We start from the raw sequence: 22500 nt of genomic DNA, 5'->3' as shown, positions 1-22500 counted from the left end.
AATCGCACTAGTTTGTTTTGCCTCTTGGTGCGGTTCATTTGGGCTGGTGTAAATGTAGCAGTTGTACTTAAGTGCACACCAAAAGCAGACTAAACAAGCGTACTGAGACCTCCTTGAAGAGGTGGTCACGTTACACTTTCAAAGTAATCCTGTAGCGGTTCGTTTGAGGTGAGAATATGATCCGAACTAAAACAGGCTCAACCGCAAAAAGTACTGCGCCTTTTTAAACTAATCCAGCTGCCGTAGGCCGATGCGCTGTGCATTAATGTGGAAGAATGTTTGTTGACAGTGCTTTGCTAACAATTTTAAACAGAGAGAGAGTGAGAGAGAGAGAGGGAGAAACATTACCTGATGGATCGTTGGTAATATTTCCGGACGATGACCATGTCGCAGTTTAGCAAAATTAATTCATGCCCCCTCCTAAAGTGACGTGCGATGCACCTTCATCGTTTGCAATGCATTAAAACATTGTTTTCCAGTTGCAGCCGCACTTCATACTTAAAATATTTAGTTTGTCTAAAGCACAGGTGTCAAACTCAGTTACAAAAGGGCCGCAGCTCTGCACAGTTTAGTTCCAACCCTAATTAAACACACCTGATCAAACTAATTGAGTCCTTCAGGCTTGTTTGAAACCTACAGGTAAGTGTGTTGGAGCAGGGTTGGAACTAAGCTGTGCAGGGCTTCGGCCCTCCAGGAATTGAGTTTGACACCCCTGGACTAAAGTGACGTATACAAACTATATAGTATACTATAAGAAGGGATACAATCAGCCAGCGCAGTCGTAGCTCCATAGTCAAAAGACATAGGCTGCGACCGAAACCGCATACTTCCATACTATATAGTACGCTAAAATCAGTATGCGAGCCGAGTAGTATGTCCGAATTCATAGAATTCGAAAATCAGTATGTGAGAAGTACCCGGATGACTTACTACTTCCGGCGAGATTCTGGAGTGCGCATCGCATGCATGCTGCGCTATCACATGATGCCCCGAGAGCTAATTCATGAATGGGAGTAAAGCGACGCAGTTGACGCAGGTTGGTCACGTGACTATGACAAAATGGCGGATGTAGTACGTCCGAATTCCATTCATACTTTTCACGTTCATACTGTATAGAACGTACTTTTCTAACAGCCGAGTAGTACGTTTAAATTCAAATGCAGTACCTACTGAGTAGTAGGCGGTTTCGGACGCAGCCATAGACATTTTGTATCTGCCAGTTTGTTTACTTGCTGGAGTTCCATTGACATTTTGTCGCATGTGAATTCTGACCAATCGATAAGCAGTTTAGGAAATACATTCAACAACATCTGCCCAATGAGAGATGTGGATTTTGTCAGTTGACTACATTTTGGTTCTTTTCAACTGGTTCGGACCAAAGCAGTCAGTGTGGTGTGAAAAGGACCTAAAGATGGCAGAAAACGCTACAATGTATCATTTGTTACCCTTGGTCCAGACCAAATGAAGTGAACTAAAGATTTGCCCTAAAGGCTGATTTAAGTTCTAAACAAAAGCAACGGCACGCAATTGAAGGACTATTTTCCATATAAAAAAAGTTTTTGTTCTAATCAACACCTGAAATTTTTATTTAAGAAACGTCTTCTGTTTCTCATAGGTGAACAACGGAAAAAACTGACAATGATCACCTCAGGTGCACCTCAGTGTAACATGCTAATATTGAGGGTTTGATATGACATTTATTGCTAAAAGCAGCAGCAGATAGTTCACCTCAGATCTTGAAAATAAAATAAACCGTTTGAAACTGAACTTTAGAACCGTGACTTAGTGCAAGCCAACACATATCAGTGATTCTGCATCTACATTTAATAATGTTAAAGAGGTTTAATGTGTATTAATTGGATTATAAACCTTGCCATTTCGTGCAGTAAGTGCACTATTCTGTGCTTCTGAATGGCTGTATTTCAATTTCTGTCGTGTTTCGTCTTGTGCAAACAGCCAGATTGCTTATCACTGCAAATCTCTTCACGTAGCGTGTTGTTAGGACATGCGATTACAATGCTACCCGCTCACCTAATGTTTTACGTACATAATATTTATATTGTTTGCTAGTTAAAAACCACTTCATGTGGAACTCTGAATCTGCGTCTCATTTCGGAGTCTGCTATGATCCACCGGAGGTCGCATTTCAGTCAAGGATGTATACTTTGAGAGCATAAATGACTGAATTAATTAAATACACTGTTTTCCAACAAGGCAACCCCGTGTGGTGAAATATTACTGGCTAAAATGGCATTGGGTGGGTTTAATGACCAAAACAAAGACAGACATTCCAGCAAGTAATGCACATTTTCAAAGCAGAATATCTGACTTTAGCATTGTTTTTCAGATAAACACGAATGTTCTCTTAGCATGTTTCTTAAAATAGTATGCACTGTCATCATGGCAAAGGTAAAATAAATCAGTTATTAGAAATTATTTATTAAAACTATTATATTTAGAAAAGTATTGAAAAAAACATTTTCGTTAAACAGAAATTGTAGAAAAAATATAAAGGGGTAATAATTTTGTAGGGCTAATAATTCTGACTTTAACTGTAGATCTTGCCTGACAAATCTGACCTCCGACTACAGCAAATAGTTCGGACTGCTTAATAAATCGCTGGCACTACTTTTCCATTTCAAGAACTGCACTCCTCCAGAGTGAGTAAAAGGGCTTACAAAATCACTCTGGACCCCTCACACCCAGCACACTCCCTGTTTGAACTGTTGCCGTCTGGTCGGCGCTACAGCACCGAGCACAAAACAGCCAGAAACAGGAAAAGTTTCTTTCCACAGGCCATCTACCTCATGAACAGTTAAATATCCTCCTACTGTGCAATAAACATGTGCAATACTTTCTCAACAGCACCTTAAAACTTGTATATTTTTAAGAAATATGTACGTACAATTCAACATTCATAGCTTTTTTGTCTAATTGCATCTCTGTCTAATGTTTGTCGTCTTTTTTCATATGTATTTTGTGTTGTCACTTGTCACTTTATGTGCACTGGAAGCTTCTGTAGCCAAAACAAATTCCTTGTATGTGTGAAGCATACTTGGCAATAAAAACGATTCTGATTTTGATCTTGGATGACCTGTGGGATGGAGTTTATCATTTTTGGGTGAACTATCTCTTTAAGAGAAGTGAACAGTGGAGGAGCCTGTGAAAGAGGTGATATGGAGTCTGGTGGAAATGAACATGTCCTTACTTTCTCTGACAGTGACCTCAGCTTTACTGAATGCACTGGTTTTTTCGATTAACTGCTGCTCTCTTTGGTCTTGTAATTACAGCATGTCCATGTCCATGCTGCCGAGGAAGGCTGGAGACTTCGAGAAGAATGACAGCATCTATGATGAGGTGAGGTTCAAGTGGTGAACATGCTCAGCATCATGTATTACACGCAGACACACACACTTTCTGCCTGTAACTGTGTAATGTCATCACGCAGAGTAGCATTTGGATATAAATTGAGTTCTTAAACGAATATCTTACCACAAAATTAAAATTATTAATCAATCACTACAAAATTGGTTCTAAAATGTTAATAATAATAATAATAATAATAATAATAATAATTATTATTATTATTATTATTATTATTATTATTATCAGTGTCTTACGTTTTATTATTATTATTATTATTATTATTATTATTATTATTATTATTATTATTATTATTATTATGTGTCTTATGTTTATTATTATTATTATTATTATTATTATTATTATTATTATTATTATTATTATGTGTCTTATGTTTATTATTATTATTATTATTATTATTATTATTATTATTATTATTATTATTATTATTATTATGTGTCTTATGTTTATTATTATTATTATTATTATTAGTATTAGTATTATTATTATTAGTAGTAGTAGTAGCAGTAGTAGTATTAGTATTATTAATATTAACATTATTATTATTATTATTATTATTATTAGTAGTAGTAGTAGTAGTAGTAGTAGTAGTAATAATATTATTATTATTATTATTATTATTATTATTATTATTATTAATATTACATTGTTTGTTTGTTTTTTTATTAATAATTTTTTGTTTGATATTATTATTATTGTTATTATTATTGTGTTAACTGTTATAATAAAAACAAACTAGCTAAAATAAATTAAATTAAATTAAAACACAAACAACCAAACAAATAAACAAAAAACAAAATTGAATAAATGGTTTTAAATAAATAAATAAACAACAATTAATTAATTAAAATTAAACTAAATTAAGCACAAAAATATAAATAGTAATTGTAAAAGATGTTGTATTCAAAAAATGTGTACGTAAAACTTTGTGCCAAACGAACAAACAAACAATCAAGCTAAAATAAATTAAAATAAATTTAATAAAGCACAAACAAATAAACAAAAAAACTAAATTAAATAAATTATTTTAAATAAATAATTAAACTAAATTAAAAACAAAATAAATAAATAAATAAATAGTAATTGTTACAGATTTTGTATTCAATAAATGTGTATGTATCGTGCCTGCGTGTATACATGCACACATAAAGGTAAACTAATTATTTAATATTTTGGAAACCAAATACTTCTAGAATTAGTGTTATACAATATGAAATCCTTCTAATGTAATATTATCTAAATTAGGCTTCATAAACATCTACCTGGGTTTTTATAATGTGCATAACAGTCCTATACAGTACAATGCAAGTAAACTATAATCCTCCTGATTGTTTTATTACCCGCATCTTATTACTGTGACATTTTACATGTAATTGAAACACGCTCTCACTAACACTAGCCTGAATATCAGCAGCCTCATATAAATATTCCACTCAACCCATTTATAAGCCTTTTGCTTTAATTCCCAAAAGTGCTTTGAGAGAAATGAAGGGCCTCATCAACAGTGCTCGACTGCCGCATGATAAATTAGCTTGTTTTTTTCATTTACATGTGGTCACGAGGTGATTGTGGAGTTTTGCCATTTACTGCTGAAGTCAGAATTATTAGCCCTCCAGTGTTTTTATTTATTTATTTTTTTATTTTTTATTTCTCAAAATAAGTAAAGGAATTTTAACAGTATTTCCTTTAGCATTTTTTTCTTCTAGAGAAAGTCTAAAAGTGTTTTTTTTTTTTTTTTTAAATAAATAAATAAAAAAAAACATTTAGGGTTAATATTATTAGCCCCCTTAAGGATTTTTTTTGTCTACAGAACAAGCCACTGTGATACACTAATCGGTAGGGCCACACGGAATCTTTGCGCGCAGATTTCCACAGATTTTTAGCCCATCATTGATTCTGTATTTACTTATGTTTTACTTCTGTATTTACTTGTGTAAATGTGTGTACATTTATATTAATTTAGTTTTTATATTTATTTCAATAATATTATTGACTAATATGAAGATATTTAGATGATTTATGTACAATACAGTTTGTAAAGTAATATTTACTGTCTTTTTGTAGAGATATTATATGACAGACTTGCTTCATTTACCAAATAATGTGGATCTAATTGGATTTGTATTGTAAATATTAAATAAAAGTAAAAAATAAATAAATATATATATATATATATATATATATATATATATATATATATATATATATATATATATATAAAATATATATATATATATATATATATATATATATATATATATATATATATATATATACATTTTTATACATACATTTTTACTAATATAATACTATTATAAAATATATATATATATATATATATATATATATATATATATATATATATATATATATACATACATATATGTATATATATACATATATGTATATGTATATATATATATATATATATATATATATATTATAATTAAATATATATATATATTTTTTACTAATATAAAACTATATTTACTAATATAGTTACTAATGTTAGGCCTATAGCCTATGTTATGAATAAGTAATGTTAACCCTTATAAACAACTCATTCATGAAAAAAGACAAAAGAGCTGTGTGCCTGTGCACATTTGGATAATGTCGCGCTATAAACGGGTTCGGGCTTTTAAAAAGCTGTCAGTCAAAATGTACTTGTCGAGTTCGGGCTCTATCGGGCCTAACTTTTATTTCCTGATTACAGCTCTAGTTCAGACGCCCCCTCATAGTCAGCTATAACAGTTTCATTTCACCACCAGACACCCAAAAGGCAGGTACTGTGGGTTATCCATACTGTGACAAGGCACAGTTTGTTTAAATCTAACGAGAACATTAAAATGAGTAGCCTATTCCAAAGAAATTAAAAAATTTTGGGGTCTTAAATTATATATGTTAAAGAGCCCATATTATGGGTTTTTGAAAATTCCCCTCCATGTAGTGTGTAACACAGCTCTAAGTGAAGTGAAGTATCCAGCTAAGGCTTAAATCTGTAAGAATACAGTGTTTAAAACTGTTGATTCATCTATAAAAGAGTCGAATCATAGTGCTTCAAACGAGTCGCCTTGATACCGACTCATTAGGTGTTTCGCCATGACGTACGAACGAAACAAAGTTTTTCACGTGCACGCGCAAACCCGGGAGATTTCAAACCTGAGGCCCCGCCCTCTGACGCAGTAACTCAGACACACACACACACACACCCACAAACACACGCACACCCACAAACACAAACATGCCGGTCGATTGAAGTCACACTGCAGATGGATATATTGAGTCTCTACCCAAAGATGAAACATCAGCATTATAACCAAGCAGTTGGAAACTTCTGGAAGCTACATGCTACAAAGAATACTTCATCTGAGTTTGTTAAAGGAAGGATCAGTAAAGAGTAACTGATGGACGTCAGGATGGGTTTCTTCCTACATTTCTCAAGTGTAAGTACGTGCGGTTAAAGTTGTTGGCTCGTTTACTCTAGCTTGCAAATGTATTTAGTTGTGATTTGTTACTTGTAACCGCGTGTACTGTATCAGGTTAACAGGATATATTATCTTATCGCGTGCAAAGTCACGTTAAAAACGCGACGCGTGCTGTTTGTTTATGGAGCTCCGTGCTAGAGTTCTGCTCCCGCGATTTATTCGGAAATGTATTCCCGCGCCGCAGAAATCTGGCGCGGGGAGAGAGAGGGAGAGAGAGAGAGAGAGCGAGAGAGAGAGCGAACGAACGAACGAGCTTTGTGTACTTTGTGCTGTGTGTATACAGACAGCTTGGCTGTCTGGACTGTATACTGGGTGATATTTGGTTGTGTTCTCCGCTCTAGCGGGACCGGGCGCGGCGGGCAGAAAACGGAGCGGGTTCTCAGGCTAAAACCTGGCGGGTGCGGGCTGAAGCGGGAGCGTTGTCATCCGGAGGTGTGTGTGTGTTTTTGTGTGTGTGTGGTATGGCGAGTACACGACTGTCTCCTTCGTTCGGTTATCCGTGGCACTATCCACTCGCCATAGTGTGGCAGCTAAAGTCCACGCCTACACTATCGAGCGTGTATGAACTGTGATTACTTTTTAAATTGCTGATTAGCTATTGGCCATTTCCCTCTCTGACTGAAGGCAGTCGACCAATCGCGACAGACTGTCATCGGCCCAATCAGCGCAGATTAGCTTCGCGCTAAGGAGGGGTTTGGGAACAAATGAATCACTGGACGATTCATACAGGAGTCGCTGGGATAATTAGATAAAAATAAATGCAGATTATAAGACCATGAAAGTGTTTTTTGACCTTGCATGCATATTAGACTGTTGTTGGAGACCCTTACAACCAAGATATGACCTTATTTCATGTATAATATGGGCTCTTTAAGGTCTTAAAAACGTCTTAAAAAGCGTTAAATTGTATTGTAAACACTGTAATAAAGTGGCCGGTAAGCATACTATGACTTGCCTGATTAACATAGTTAAGCCTTTAAATGTCACTTTACGCTGAAAACTATTATCTTAAAAAATATCTAGTCAGATATTATTTACTGTCATCATGGCAAAGATAAAATAAATCAGTTATTAGAAATGAGTTATTAAAACTATTATGTTTAGAAATGTGTTGAATAAATCTTCTTTATTCTGAACAGAAATTGGGGAAAAATGATTCAGGGGGCTAATAATTCTGGTTTCAACTGTAATTTCACTGCCTGTGCTACAATTGATTACTTTCTTTCTCTTTTCCTTCCTCCAAGCTGTTTTTGTCTTCATATAAATAATGACTGAGGGCTGTTCCCTCTTTACCTTACACTGTTAAATGTTTTATAAGGTAAACTAGATGCGTTTACTCGCTCATAAAGCCTATTTAAGAGGCGACAGGGTTTTTAGCATCCCACTACTGCTGAACATCAGTAAAGAAATGTTGTTTTTTTTCTGGAGCAATAGCAAGTAGCAGGTGAGTGGGTGTACTGAGAGGATGAAGGGTCGTTGTGTCACGGTTTGAAGCCAAAGGTTTTTTGTGGACGCTTCATTTTGCGCTGATGTGTGAAGCGGGTAAATACGTGAGCTAATCATCTAGTGCATGACACTTCAATCTCACTGGCTTTTATGAGAGAATCCTGGCCATGTCTCGCTGCAAATTCAAACAAATTTTCTTTGACAAAATGAAACCTTTCAGAGCACTTGTGTGCGTGTATTAGACATATGCTAATATTCGTAAATTATGTTAGGGATAAAATAAATCCAGGAGGTTGTTATCATAGATTATTACATGACTGACTTTAATGACTCAATTGACTCGATTCTGATTGGTCAGTTGCAACTTTGTGAGGTATGTTGTTCATAGATAACAACTGCTTAATAACACAGACCCATCTGGGAATTTTGAATTACCTTGAATGTCAGTGAATACGTTTAAATGTATATACTTACATCTGCATTCTTATATATCTGCTTGTGTCTCACACTGTGCTTTTTGACTGTTTATAACTGTTCAATACTGCCATGTGAATGATTCATGTGTAGGTTAGTCTATGCTTCATTGAACCCGTTTTGTATCTGTCAGCTTTGCGTTTTTGATTTTTTGGCGCCATCTTGTGACTGAATAATGTGCAGGTTAGTGTATACTCCATCAGCTGTTTTAGTTTCTATCAGATTTTTTTTAATTATTTAATTAAAGAGTTAATAACCTATTATGACTTTAATTTCTTATCTACTTGTTTGGTAAATATAGCAAGACTCCCATATATCTACTAAAAGACAGAAAATATTTACAAATTGTATTAGAAGTAAATCACATAAACATTTGCATATTAGTTAATAATATTACTGAAATGAATATTAAAAACTGAATATATAAAATAATAATAATAATAATAATATTATTAATAATAATAATAATAATATAATGTTATAATATTATAATAATATAATGTTTATATAGCATATTATATAATATATATTTTAACACATTTATATAAACAAATAAACTCTTCCGGCTCTGCCAATAACTATAATTAGTATTTTTCTTACTGTTCATTTGAATCCAATATCATTTACTATTGCGATTTTTTTATTTTTTTTTTTGTATGGGATTATGTTTTGTTCATTTTAATCTGAACAAGTAAATTCAATATTTTTTTTGTAATTATACCTGTTGAATCAATCTTTTTGCAGTTTAGGTAAATATTGTAATAATAATAATAATAATAATAATAATAATAATAATAATAATAATAATAATAATAATAGTGATTATTATTATTATTGTTTTTACTTATTTATTTATTTGTTTGTTTGTTTGTTTGTTTGTTTATTTATCTTAGCTGATTTTATTTTTTAATAAAGCTTTTTCCTGTTATTTTATCATATATAATTGTTATTTTTTTGTGTTGTTTTGTTTTTGATAATGATAGACATCATGGACATGTTATTTATTTATTCATTTATTTATTTAATGTAGAATGTTTACTTTGTTTGTTGTTTTGTTCTTAAATTATAATACGTTTGTCTAGAAAATCACACATGGAAATATACAGAGTGCAGTATTTTTATAACTAAAACTTTTGCTATACTGTGATAATATTAATAATAATAATAATAGGAAATGAAGGAATATGTCGCCCGGAAAATGTGGGCCCTTGATATACTGTACACCCATGACATAATTCCTATTTGAATATGTATTTAGGACACACTAGGGTCCCTTCAAACAGAATATGTAATATGTACAATATATTTTAACCCTAATGCAAAAGGCAAAGTAAAGCCAGCACAATTTAATTTTGTCTGCAAATGGCAACAGCTTCTGCATAAAGATGAAGAGCATTTATCTTGATCTTTGCTCATGCTCATGATCTCCTGAGGATGAATCACTTGCAGCATTCCTCATTTTTATAAGATGCTGCAGATGAAACTTGCCAGATATGAAATCATGTTTTGACGTTTTTAACTGAAAGTAGTAAAAAAAGCTATATATAAATATGCTGTAAATTCATCTCATAAGCTTGCTCCCCTAATATTTAATTTTATTTTATTTTACATAAATAAATGCATATATATATGGCGACTTGATAGTTGGCGACTATCAGCCTGTCATTGATCAGAGCAAAGACGGTTGATGATGTCCATCCACAAGATGACAACAGAGACTGTATTATACGTATTATAAGCCCTTAGAGGAGATAAGTCAAATTACAGATGATCAAAAAATTATAAAATTGGTGACTTTCTAAGTCGATCTCTCTCTTATGTGTGTTGTAGTGCTGTATTTATACCATATACTTGTAGTGTGTTTTGAGATGGGACTCACATATCAGGATTGTTTGTATTTTGTGTTGACCACTTTATGCCACTTTGTATAACCCTGAGTTTCTTGGTTGGCCATCTGTTTGTTTCTAATGAGTCTCCTGTTTTCGTTACTGCAGACTAGTTCAGTAAAAAGAAAGAAAGAAGAAATGCCTGCATGTGTTTAGTGTTGTTTTCGTAATCGCAAACACAACAGTAATCTGGTAGTGTTTGTGTTGCTTTGTCTTTTTTGTGGTTGATTATTGTAATCTCCTGATTCACAGAAATGCTGTGAAATCTCTGCAGACTGATGGAATTTTATGCTGTTCAGCCTTATAATCTTAAAGTGTGAGCAACATCACCTATTTTGTCATCACTTTAGACATTACGCTAGAGAATCATTCAAATAAGCTTTTGTTTTAATATTTTTTTTTCTTCTTTAGTAGCCTAGTAAATGCTCTTTTTTCTACAAAATGGTATATATTTTATGAATGTGTGCATGTATGTGTGTGATTTTCCAAAAAAACAAAACAAAATTACGATTTTGAAGTTAAATTTTTCAATTTTTCAGATTTTCATTTACAATGCATGTGCTTTCGTCGAGAAGTTGGAACTAGCGATTTTTATTTATTTATTTATTTTTTTTACTTTTGAAAATGACAGTGGCAACGTATACCAAATTGATTGTTTAGAACTGGCTGTGGTGTCCTTGGAAAAAGTGCAAAGAAAAAGACAAACTCAACAATGAACACAATACTGACTTTCTTTAAGAGCACAATATTGGCTGTCAAACCACCTATGAGAACTTGAGGTAAAAATATTCTTTGTTTAAAGTTTCAGTGTAGACTGAGGCACCCAAAGGACAACAAAATGTTTTAGAAACTGCAGTCTGGGAGTTAAATCTTTGCTGCTGCTGCTTCTGAGTTTTGGACGGATTAGTGTTTGCATTGTGTTCAGAGAAAAGCAGCTTTTGTTTGGGACCTCACCAACCATGTAAGAAGTTATGAAAATACAGATCTGGCACATCTGAAGGCTAAATAGCTAGATATAAGTGCCTACTGATTTTTTATTATTATTGTAAATACAATGAGGGGTTATTTAGTTGTTTACTATGATTCGTGATTAATATGAATTGGTTAACTCCTGCATCCTGTATAACAATGGTTTGTCCTGTAGACTATCAAAAAAATAAAAATAAACATATATATGCTTTTGCTTAAAGGGACTGTTTGTAAGAGTTTGACTCTTCTAAACCCTAAAAATACCATAATATGTTTGCAGATATTTAAGAAACATGTAAAGTGAACATTCTTGTTTATCAGAAAAACAATGTTATAGTCAGATATTCTGCTTTGAAAATGTGCGTTACTTATTGGAACATCTGTCTTTGTTTTGGTCTTCTAACCTGGCCAATGCCAGTTTAGCCAATTATATTTCAGCACCTCGGGTTGCCTTGGTGAAAAAACGCATATTTTATCAATTCAGTCAGGAACACTCTTAAAGTGTGTGTCCGCAGCCGAAATGCGACCTCCGGTCGACAGCAGAAATAAGATGCAGATTCAGAGTTCCACATGAAGTTGTACTATTAATTAGCAACTAATATAAATTACACGAGCGTAAACATTAGGAGCTGCTAAAACAGTTCTACATTCCAATATTGAATCAGTCCTCTGCACGTCAATAACTGTCTGGTATAGTTCAGCTACCAAATCTGACCTCCGAAGACTACGTCGAATAGTTTGAACTGCTGAGCGAATCGCTGGTACAACCCTCCCTACTCTCCAAGAACTACTTATCCAGAGCCGGAAGAAGGGCTGCCAAAATCACTCTGGATGCCTCACACCCAGCACATTGCCTCTTTGAACTTTTACCTTCTGGTCGACGCTACATAGCATTGTGCACCAGAACAGGCCAACACAGTTTCTTCCCTTCAGGCAGTCCATCTCTTGAATACTTGATGATAATAGTTATGAAAAGTTGCTATACACTTTGTATTAGTGGTGGGCTGTTATCGACAGTTAACGCAAACTGGGGTGTTAGACACAAATAAGGATGAAGGACTGGTTAAAATGTTATGAAATTTAATAACGTACACCAAATGGAAAGAAAAAAAAAACTTCTGCATATGGCGAAAAGTCCTACATTGCGGTAATAGTTTGATTGCGGTGTTTACTTCAATAATGCCACTAATATCTGCATACTCCACGTCTTAATTCCATTTCTATTTAGTTAATTATGACTTTAGTCGGATTAAGGTGATTAAAAATCGCTGTTTGGAGCTTATCTAGACCTACAGTTCAAAGTTCATGTTTAAATAAAGAAACAGTTAGTAAACACAAGTACATCTTATGTACTTATTGAATGTACATCATTTATTTTCATCACCAATTTTCATAGTAGAACAGTTTCTCAAGCAGTTTGTGATGCATTTTGGAAACAGGAGATGTGCCCCTGGTCTAATGCGCCACCTGGCTTGGGAAACCCGTTTTCAAAGACTTATTTTTAGTCGTTATTTGTATATATATATATATATATATATATATATATATATATATATATATATATATATATATATATATATATATATATATATATATATATATATATATATATATATATATATAACATAACATTACATAACAGCTGCACATATTATGTTGAATATTGTATTATACCTGTACAAACACTCAATTTCAATATTGTCAAAATGTCAATTTGTATATTTGCATTCACTACTTAATTCTATATTTAAATATATGTATTTTCTGTTTTATATTTATATCCTGTTTCTGTAATTCTGTTGCACTGTAGAAGCTTTGTCACAAAAATCTAATTCCTTGTATGTGTAAACATACCTGGCAATGAAGCTTTTTCTGATTCTGATTCGGTGAGCAGGTTACATTGTGCGTAACTCTGTGACCTAACAACACACTACATGACGAGATATGCAGTGATAAGCATTTGAGCTGTTTGCACCAGGCAAAAAAAACGGCAGAAATTAAAAATACAGTCATTCAGAAGCACAGAATAGTGCACTCACTGCACCCCTACAAAATGGCAAGGTTTGTAATCTAATACATAATTAAAATATAAATACATATATTTAAAATGATTAAATGTAGATTCTGAATCACTGATATGTGTTGGCTTGCACTGAGTCACAGATCTAAAGTTCAATTTCACATTCAACTCACATTATTAGCATTTAACACTCAATAAAGCACATGAGGTGATCATAGTCAGTTTTCTGTTGTTCAGCAGCAAGAAATAGAAGCCCTTTCTAAAATATAAATTTCAGGTGTTCATCAAATCATCAAAAATTCTTATGGTTGCTGGCAACTATAAAAAAGGAAAAAGAGTTAATATATTTATTGACACATACACTTTGAGACTGCTTATGTGCCTGCTGATGAATATTTTTTTTGTTCAGTCTTGTTTCTTTTCATTCCATTATATTTCCCCTTCAGTTCTGCACAGGCTTCATCTCGAGCACAGGCCCCACAGCTTCAGGCATCACAGTTAGGGTGTTTATCCAGCGTGGAAAACAATAGGACTCCAGCGTGGGTTTTTATTTGTCACTTTATTGAGACAATGTGACATGCTACAGTAGACTCCCGCAGCGTGGTCATAAAGAGCCTGACAGCTCCTGTGTGAAAGATACAGTCTTCGGCTCAGCTGCGGTGCTCCTGCTCCGTCTGATGTACCTGATGGCATTTCCACTTTCCTTTTGCAGTGTCACCTTGCCAAAGAATGGGCCATCACTGCTTATCATGTGTCTTGTTGCCATTTTTCTTCCTTTCTTTCCTTTTATTTCTCTGTCAACTACTTAATGTCTCTTTTTAATTTTCCCGTCAGTCAGACTAAAAGGAGTAGAAGGCAGTTTACTCTCCTTTGAAAATGTAAAGTTCTATAAATCTTTGGTGGCACAGGATTATATTAAAATAAATTACCAGTAATTATTGATGACTGTTTGTTTGTTTTGTTTGTTTGTTTTGTCTGTGTGTCTGTGTGTTTGTTTGTCTGCTTGTTTATTGTTATCCATTTGTTTGTTTATTTTTTGTTTGTTTGTTTGTTTTGATCTGTCTGTCTGTATGTCTGTTTATTTATTTATTTATTTATTTATTTATTTATTTATTTTGGTCTGTCTGTCTGTCTGTCTGTCTGTCTGTCTGCCTGTCTGTCTGTCTGTCTGTGTCTGTCTGTTTGTTTGTTGTTTGTTTGTTTGTTTGTTTGTTTGTTTGTCTGTGTCTGTCTGTGTTTGTTTGTCTGCTTGTTTATTGTTATCCATTTGTTTATTTATTTATTTATTTATTTATTTATTCATTTTGATCTGCCTGCCTATTTATTTATTTATTTATTTATTTATTTATTTATTTATTTATTTATTTATTTATTTATTTATTTATTTATTTATTTATTTATTTATTATTTATTTTATTATTTATTATTTATTTTGATCTGTCTATCTGTCTGTCTGTTTGTTTGTTTGTTTGTTTGTTTGTTTGCTTGTTTGTTTGTTTGTTCGTTCATTCGTTCGTCTGTCTGTGTTTGTCTGCTTGTTTATTGTTATCCATTTTTTGTTTGTTTAATTTATTTTGATCTGCCTGTCTGTTTGTTTGTTTAAATGTCTGTCTGTCTGTCTGTCTGTCTGTCTGTCTGTCTGTCTGTCTGTCTGTTTGTTTGTTTGTTTTGGTCTGTTTGTCTGTCTGTCCGTCCGTCCGTCCGTTCGTTCGTTCGTTCGTTTATTTATTTATTTTGATCTGTCTTTCTGTCTGTCTGTCTGTTTGTCTGTCTGTTTGTTTGTTTGTTTGTTTGTTCTATTTCCGGTGACAAAGAAAAGACCTTAAAATATTCTGTCAGTTTTTGTCATACATTTAAAACAAAAGCAGGTCGCACACCGCTCAGCGTCACGACGCGCCACAATCTTGACAGTTGGTATTGCACACCAGATCTGCACACTCGAATGTTATTTAATGTGAAACTATTTAGATGACGCTGTGTGGCGTCTGGTGTGTGACCAACAAAGACTTTAATCAGAACTGTAAAGGGTTTACTTTTATTTTAGATAACGACAATCATCAAAACATTTGCAAAATAAAGAAATTAGGGGCTTTCACAATGGCCTTTTTAATAAAAACAAGGTCTTGCAATAGTAAATCAATGCATTATTATTGTACATTAATCACAGATTTTTTATTAATAATATTTTGCAGTAAAATAATTAAGGCTGTGTAAAAAAAATCTAATATTTGTTTTCTGGCCTCATTTCTTGACACATATATTTATACTGTATTTTTGAGTGAAAATGCAGAGCAGACCAAAGACATCTAAAAGAACCAAAAATAGAAAATAGTAAACAAAAAATAATAATAATAAAGAAAAAAAAAAAATTCTGTTTCCCTTTCAGTCTTAAGCCATTTTTGAGCCTTAAAAGCTGTAGATGTCACATGATATAAAAGGACATTGTGCCAATGGTTGCTCTTTTGTGTTCAATAGAGAAAATAAAGTAATTTATGGATGAAATATCTTTAAAGTGAGTAAACAATGACAGACTTTTCACGTTTGGGTTAACTAATCCTTTAATAATTCGAGATTCGAGACTAAAACCTGTCATTGCGACAGAAGCATTAAATGGGGTGTTTGCTTTGGACTTGGGTGGATTCCAAGAAATGGGACTTTATTTTGTTTGCTCTCTCGCATTTCTCATCCCTAATGCATTAAACGGCCATTTGCTAAATGATGTGTTGAAAGAAGCCACCGTGCGCAAGAAAAAAAAGACTAAACAAAAACATGACTATGGAGATTCCTAGTTTCAAGACGTGCTTTCTAATCTCAGCAACTCCATCCTCTTCGTAAAGGTCAGTGGGCTTCGGAAATAAGTAGTGTGACCTTTTTTAATCATGAAAACAAAAGCATTGCACTTTAACAGTTAAGACAGAAAGATTTTAGGCCTGAAATCATACTTTCTATAGTTTACACAGTTCCTGAAGAATCATCGACTTCAATGTCAGGAATGTAAAATCTGTCAAGTTTGAAGAGGAAAATTATTAAATTGTACAATTTCACAATTGTATTATATAATTGTAAGTATACAGTCACACATGTTACAATGAGATTTCATTAGTTAATGGATTTACTAACATTGGCTAATCATGAACCTTACTTGTACTGTATTTATTAATCATAATCAATTTTTATTAATGCATTATTAACATCTAAAGTCACACTCGTTAACATTAGTTAATGCACGGTGAGTTAACTAACGAACAACTGTATTTTCATTAACTAATGTTAACTAACGTGAACAAATACTGTAATAAATGTATTGTTCCTTGTTTGTTCATGGATTAACATTAACTAATACAACCTTATTGTGAAGTGTTACCAATTATACAAATACGTACTGAGTATTATTATTTAACTACATGTACTGTACTTTATATATGTTTAGGGTTTGGGTTTAGGTTAGGGTTAATTAATACATGTTTAAGTACTGATATGCTATTGTAGTTTGCATGTTTCTATTTATATTATTAGTTGGGTTTTATTTCAATATGACACGTAAATGTGCGCTATACTATTACTATTACACTGAAAAAAAGTGTTGCATGCAGAACTGTTGCAAACAATTTATTTGTGTTGAATTTAAGCAAACAAATTAAGTTTAATAAAGTTCAACAGTAAATCCAAAGAATCATCTTTGATTAATTTTTTTTCAGTGTACTCAATATTTATTTATTCGTTCGTTCGTTTAGTTAGTTAGTTGCTGTGTACATAAATAAGATTATTTAATATAATATATAACAATATTTAATAAAAAATATTTAGACACTGACTTTAAATGGAAAATCATTTTACTCATTATATTATTCATAAATTGATTACATTTATTATACTTTATAATATTATTAAACTATTAAGGCATTATATTTATATATTTTTGAGTGACTTGAATATAGACCAGTTTAACTGACTAATTACTATTATTTTTATCATGAAACATATTTTAATAAAACATTATTTAAAACAGACACATCAATGCAGTGTAACTGCTCATTTATTTATTTACTTATTTATTGTTTTTTTATAGTAATAATCATCATATTGTTATATCAAATTTTATTTTATTGTATTTTCTGTATGATATATATATATATATATGAAAATAATAATAAAAAATAGTACATAATTTTTTTTAGCAAATAAAAGTAAATAAGCAAAAAATATATATATATATATATATATATATATATATTTTTTTTTTTTTTTTTTACTTATTTTTATTTGCTAAAAAAATGTATGTACTATTTTTTTTTATTATTTTCAGTTCAGTTATTACTCAGTTATGTTAGAATTCAGTCTTAACATGAAAAGCGCAACGTCACTTTGTGAAGTTTATTTACTTAAACTAATTTCGAGAGGAGTGTGTGATTATGATGGAACACGGCTGGTCCCTCATTAACTAATGCATGATTCACCAATCAGATGATTCCAAACTCACTACAAATAGCCAGAGTTTCCTACTACAGTTATCTTCGCCTTGAAGAATTCCCCTTTCCACTCCTACTCATCCACCTTTCTCTTTATAGGGAGGCGAGGTGATCCAGTGGTTAACACTGTTGCCTCACAGCAGGAACATCACTAGTTCAAATCCTTAACAGACCAGCTGTCATTTCTGTGCCGAGTTTACATGTTTTCCCAGAGCTTGCATGGGTTTCCCCCCGGGTTCTCTGGTTTCCTCCCACAGTCTAAAAAGCATGTGTCATAAGGGAATTGATCAATCTAAATTAACACTATAGTCAAACTCTTAACCAGCAGTATATCTCTAAATAACAAATTATAATCTGTCATCAGCTCTAAACAAAAGGGGGAGTTCTCGAGACCTACCTGAGCTCAAACTCCCCTGGCGAGGGAGCCCCAGGCTTAAGGATCTCATGAGCTAAGGGCTCTCTCCCGGGACAGCATGCCAAACTCACTTTATAATCAATCATTAGCTAAGTGTGAACTCTTGGAGTAAGTTTAAAATCAGACTGAACTATTTCTGTAATAAAGATGTTCATCTCGCAGTGTGGTTTGTAATATGGTTCAATATTAAAAGTGTAATCCAGTTTTAAATCTAAGATATAATCTACTCACTTAACAGTCAGTCGACTTTCAGATTCACAACATTATGTCCCGGCTGCACTGCAACAACTGTGAAAAGAAGGCCATTATAAATCCATACAGTAAAACAGCCCTATCTATCTCAAATCTTTTTTTCTGTTCTTTTAAAGTTACTTTTAATGGCTCTGCTGTCACGAGCAAAGCCACACGTCTCAGGAACAGAACGAAGACTCTCCACAGGGTTACTTAATGAGGAGATATTAAAAAGACAGAGTGGGGATTATAATCATAAGTCTGCCAATCTATCGGCGGACGAGCTGTAAAGATGACTTTGGGTTGAGAGGGACGTTAAATTCTGCCCAACTCTAAAAGTCTAAATTTAAATCTACATTGTTTTATATCTCAAACCTCATAGTGAAGAGAATAGGATTTGAAAAGCAAGATGAGAAAAGGCTTGGACTCTATACCAATGTTTGAAAAGTGAAATACAATTATTTCACTTTTTAAATGAAAAAAAAGAGGAAAAAAATTATTTTGACTATAAAACATAACTGCAAATAAATGACATGTTTTTAATAGGCTTTTCAAAGATACAAAAAAGTGTCACACTGAGGCAAATAACATTCATTTTAATTCCGTGTTGATGGCAGCACCTTTTTAATTTCTCTCAAGGTAATTTTATTGAAGTCAAAATGATTCCTATCTGATTGTTGAGTAAAATGCATAAATACTATTGGAGAAGCTTTGAAAATGAGGGAAAGGCTATATTAGTTTATGAAAATATTTGTAATACTTTTTAACATATATTGTTTCCCTATCATAATTCATTCATTCATTCATTTTCTTGTCGGCTTAGTCCCTTTTTTAACCTGAGGTAGCCACAGCGGAATGAACCGCCAACTTATCCAGCACGTTTTTACGCAGCGGATGCCCTTCCAGCTGCAACCCATCTCTGGGAAACATCCACACACACTCATTCACTACGGACAATTTAGCCTACCCAATTCACCTGTACCGCATGTCTTTGGACATTGGGGGAAACCGGAGCACCCGGAGGAAACCCACGCGAACACAGGGAGAACATGCAAACTCAACACAGAAACGCCAACTGAGCCAAGGCTCGAACCAGCGACCCAGTGACCTTCTTGCTGTGAGGCGACAGCACTACCTACTGCGCCACTGCATCACCCCCTATAATAATATGATACACAAATATGTAAGTTTACTGAAAGTGTGAATAGACTGGTGTTTTTTACCTGAGTGGGTGGAGCTAAAGATACATTTTTGTGCACTTTAAGTGCAACCTCTGGTTGGTGAAATGTTCTGTACACTGCTAAAACATTCATTTATTCATTTGAGATTTTATTTCAAGTTTTTTTTTAATGTAGATATAAATAAATGCTTTAACTTTTTTATTGCAATAATAACAAAGCAAATACAGTGTGTATAAAACTGCCAAAAAACACACACATTTTAGATTTTTTACCCTGAAATTTTACCTCAAAAACACATTACTACTAGTGTAAAATGTTTTTCTGTAAAAGCTGTTTGTTTCCCTACTTCTAAATAAACCTGTTGCCTTAAAAGCAAAGCGAATCAAAAGCAGAATTTACTTAAAAACATAAACCTGTTGTAACTTGTACTATATATACACACACACACACACACACACACACACACACACACTACCGAACAAAAGTCTTGACTTCTAGTTGATCATTTGAAAAAAAAGTGGCAAAAAGTCGATATTTCTGCATCCCAATCATCACAAATACTGCAAAAGACCTATTGGAACCTGCATGGACCAAAGATTCTCACAGAAATCAGTCAAGTTTGGTGAGGGAAAAATCATGGCTTGGGGTTACATTCAGTATGGGGGTGTGTGAGAGATCTGCAGAGTGGATGGCAACATCAACAGCCTGAGGTATCAAGACATTTGTGCTTCCTATTACATTATAAACCAAAGGAGAGGGCAAATTCTTCAGCAGGATAGTGCTCCTTCTCATACTTCAGCCTCTACATCAAAGCTCCTGAAAGCAAAGAAGGTCAAGTTACTCCAGTATTGGCCAGCCCAGTCACCAAAAATGAACATTATTGAGCATGTCTAGGGTAAGATGAAGGGTGAGGCATTGAAGATGAATCCAAAGAATCTTGATGAGCTCTGGGAGTCCTGCATGAACGCTTTCTTTGGCATTCCAGATGACTTTATGAATAAGTTATTGGAGTCATAGCAGATATGTATGGATGCAGTCCTCCAAGCTCATGGGAGTCATACACATTATAGACATACACATACAGTATACATCCATTTTATTTTAGTAAATGAAATGTATTTTCCCTGGAATCATACTGTTGGCTTTGTTGTTTAAAAAGTCTTTGACATCAATCAATGAACCAATCAGACATTATTAAACATTTTGAGTCGTTTTACTCTAATTTGCCCATTATATAAAATATGTGGCCTTTTATCACATGGTTTTTGTTGGACAATGTGCAAATCGCCATGCACAATTTTAATTTAACCCAAAAAAAATGGTCAACAATAGTTACTTTGTTAAATTGCAGAGTTTAAATTGAACTCCACAAGGCCTTGGAGTAAAGATGGAGATCTCAAAATCTAGCTTGAATGAAAATAAATTGAAAATCAAGCATGAGTCCCATGCAATTTCTGTTAGTAATTGTACAGTAATGTATCTGCTAAAGTTACCATAAAACAATGGAACAGACATCCAACCATTAACAGATTTTATTTTATTATAATTTTTTAAGTGAGCAGATTTCAGTCCTTTCTATATCCGATCTGAAACCATTCTGCTCAAGTATCTCATTGAGTAAGTCTCACTTACAGTACTTTACTGTATATCTCAATCTTTTATCTCAACGATTTCACCCCTCATTTCATTATCCGCGCTATCAATATATCACAATTTCAGCAAAATCGTCATTTTGCACACTGAGCCAGTAAGAGACTTTCAAATCAAGTATCTCACACTTTCTCTTGTACCCTCTATCTTTTTTCTTTCCCACCCTGATGTGGTTTGATAGCTTTGTTCATTAGATCATTATCGATGGCTTTTTCTCTCAAAGTATGGCGGAGCAGTGAGCGAGCGATCATATTTGCCGTACGGTTGGGGGCGGCAGCGGCTCGACTGTTATTTGGGGGCGTGATTTATTGTCAAGCCCTCCTTCCTCCGCGCCACCGTTTCGGCAGAAAAAAACAAAGACGGGGGAGAGGGCAACGTAATGAGAAATATCAATGTATTCTCATGTTCCTGCTCTCGCTGACAGCCCACAATCCATCTCTCTGACACTCACCTAGTTAACATTTTTATCAGAGGGCCAGGACTCGTCATTTTTTTTGCTCCCCTTCCTCCAGACGAGAGTATAATAGTTTAGATAAAGATGGAGAATCAGAAACGTAGCTGCACTGCTCCTTGTGTGAATGATAAACAGCCAGCGTGCAGACACTTTCATAGTTTTACCCTGTTTTACTGTGAGTGGAACAGGGTGTCGAGATGTGCTGACCTGAAGGTTGGTGGTGTGAGCGGTACCTGTGGTTGTGATTGCGGTTTGTGTGTTTTTGGTTTGAGCAGACTTGCTGGTGATTGGTGAGCATTCTGTAATTGAGTGTTTGTGATAGAAGTGTACACCAGGGGTGTGTAGTGAGGTCAATGTCTGGTTCTGATGTGATGGCTAAATTAGGGGCCAAGCACCAGGGTCAGGGGGAAAAGAAAATAATATGTTCCATTAACAG

The 22500-nt window shown here is 33.6% G+C and overlaps 1 pseudogene; it reads left to right on the top strand.

The window, feature by feature from the left end:
* LOC137490698 (bis(5'-adenosyl)-triphosphatase-like) overlaps positions 1 to 22500 on the top strand; it is a 322802-nt pseudogene that overhangs the window by 216415 nt on the left and 83887 nt on the right.

This window comes from Danio rerio, chromosome 11 (genome assembly GCF_049306965.1).
Source record: "Danio rerio strain Tuebingen ecotype United States chromosome 11, GRCz12tu, whole genome shotgun sequence".
Taxonomy (NCBI): Eukaryota; Metazoa; Chordata; class Actinopteri; order Cypriniformes; family Danionidae; genus Danio; species Danio rerio.
Note: the sequence above shows the minus strand (reverse complement) of the source record. Positions and strands in the feature narration are given on the sequence as shown.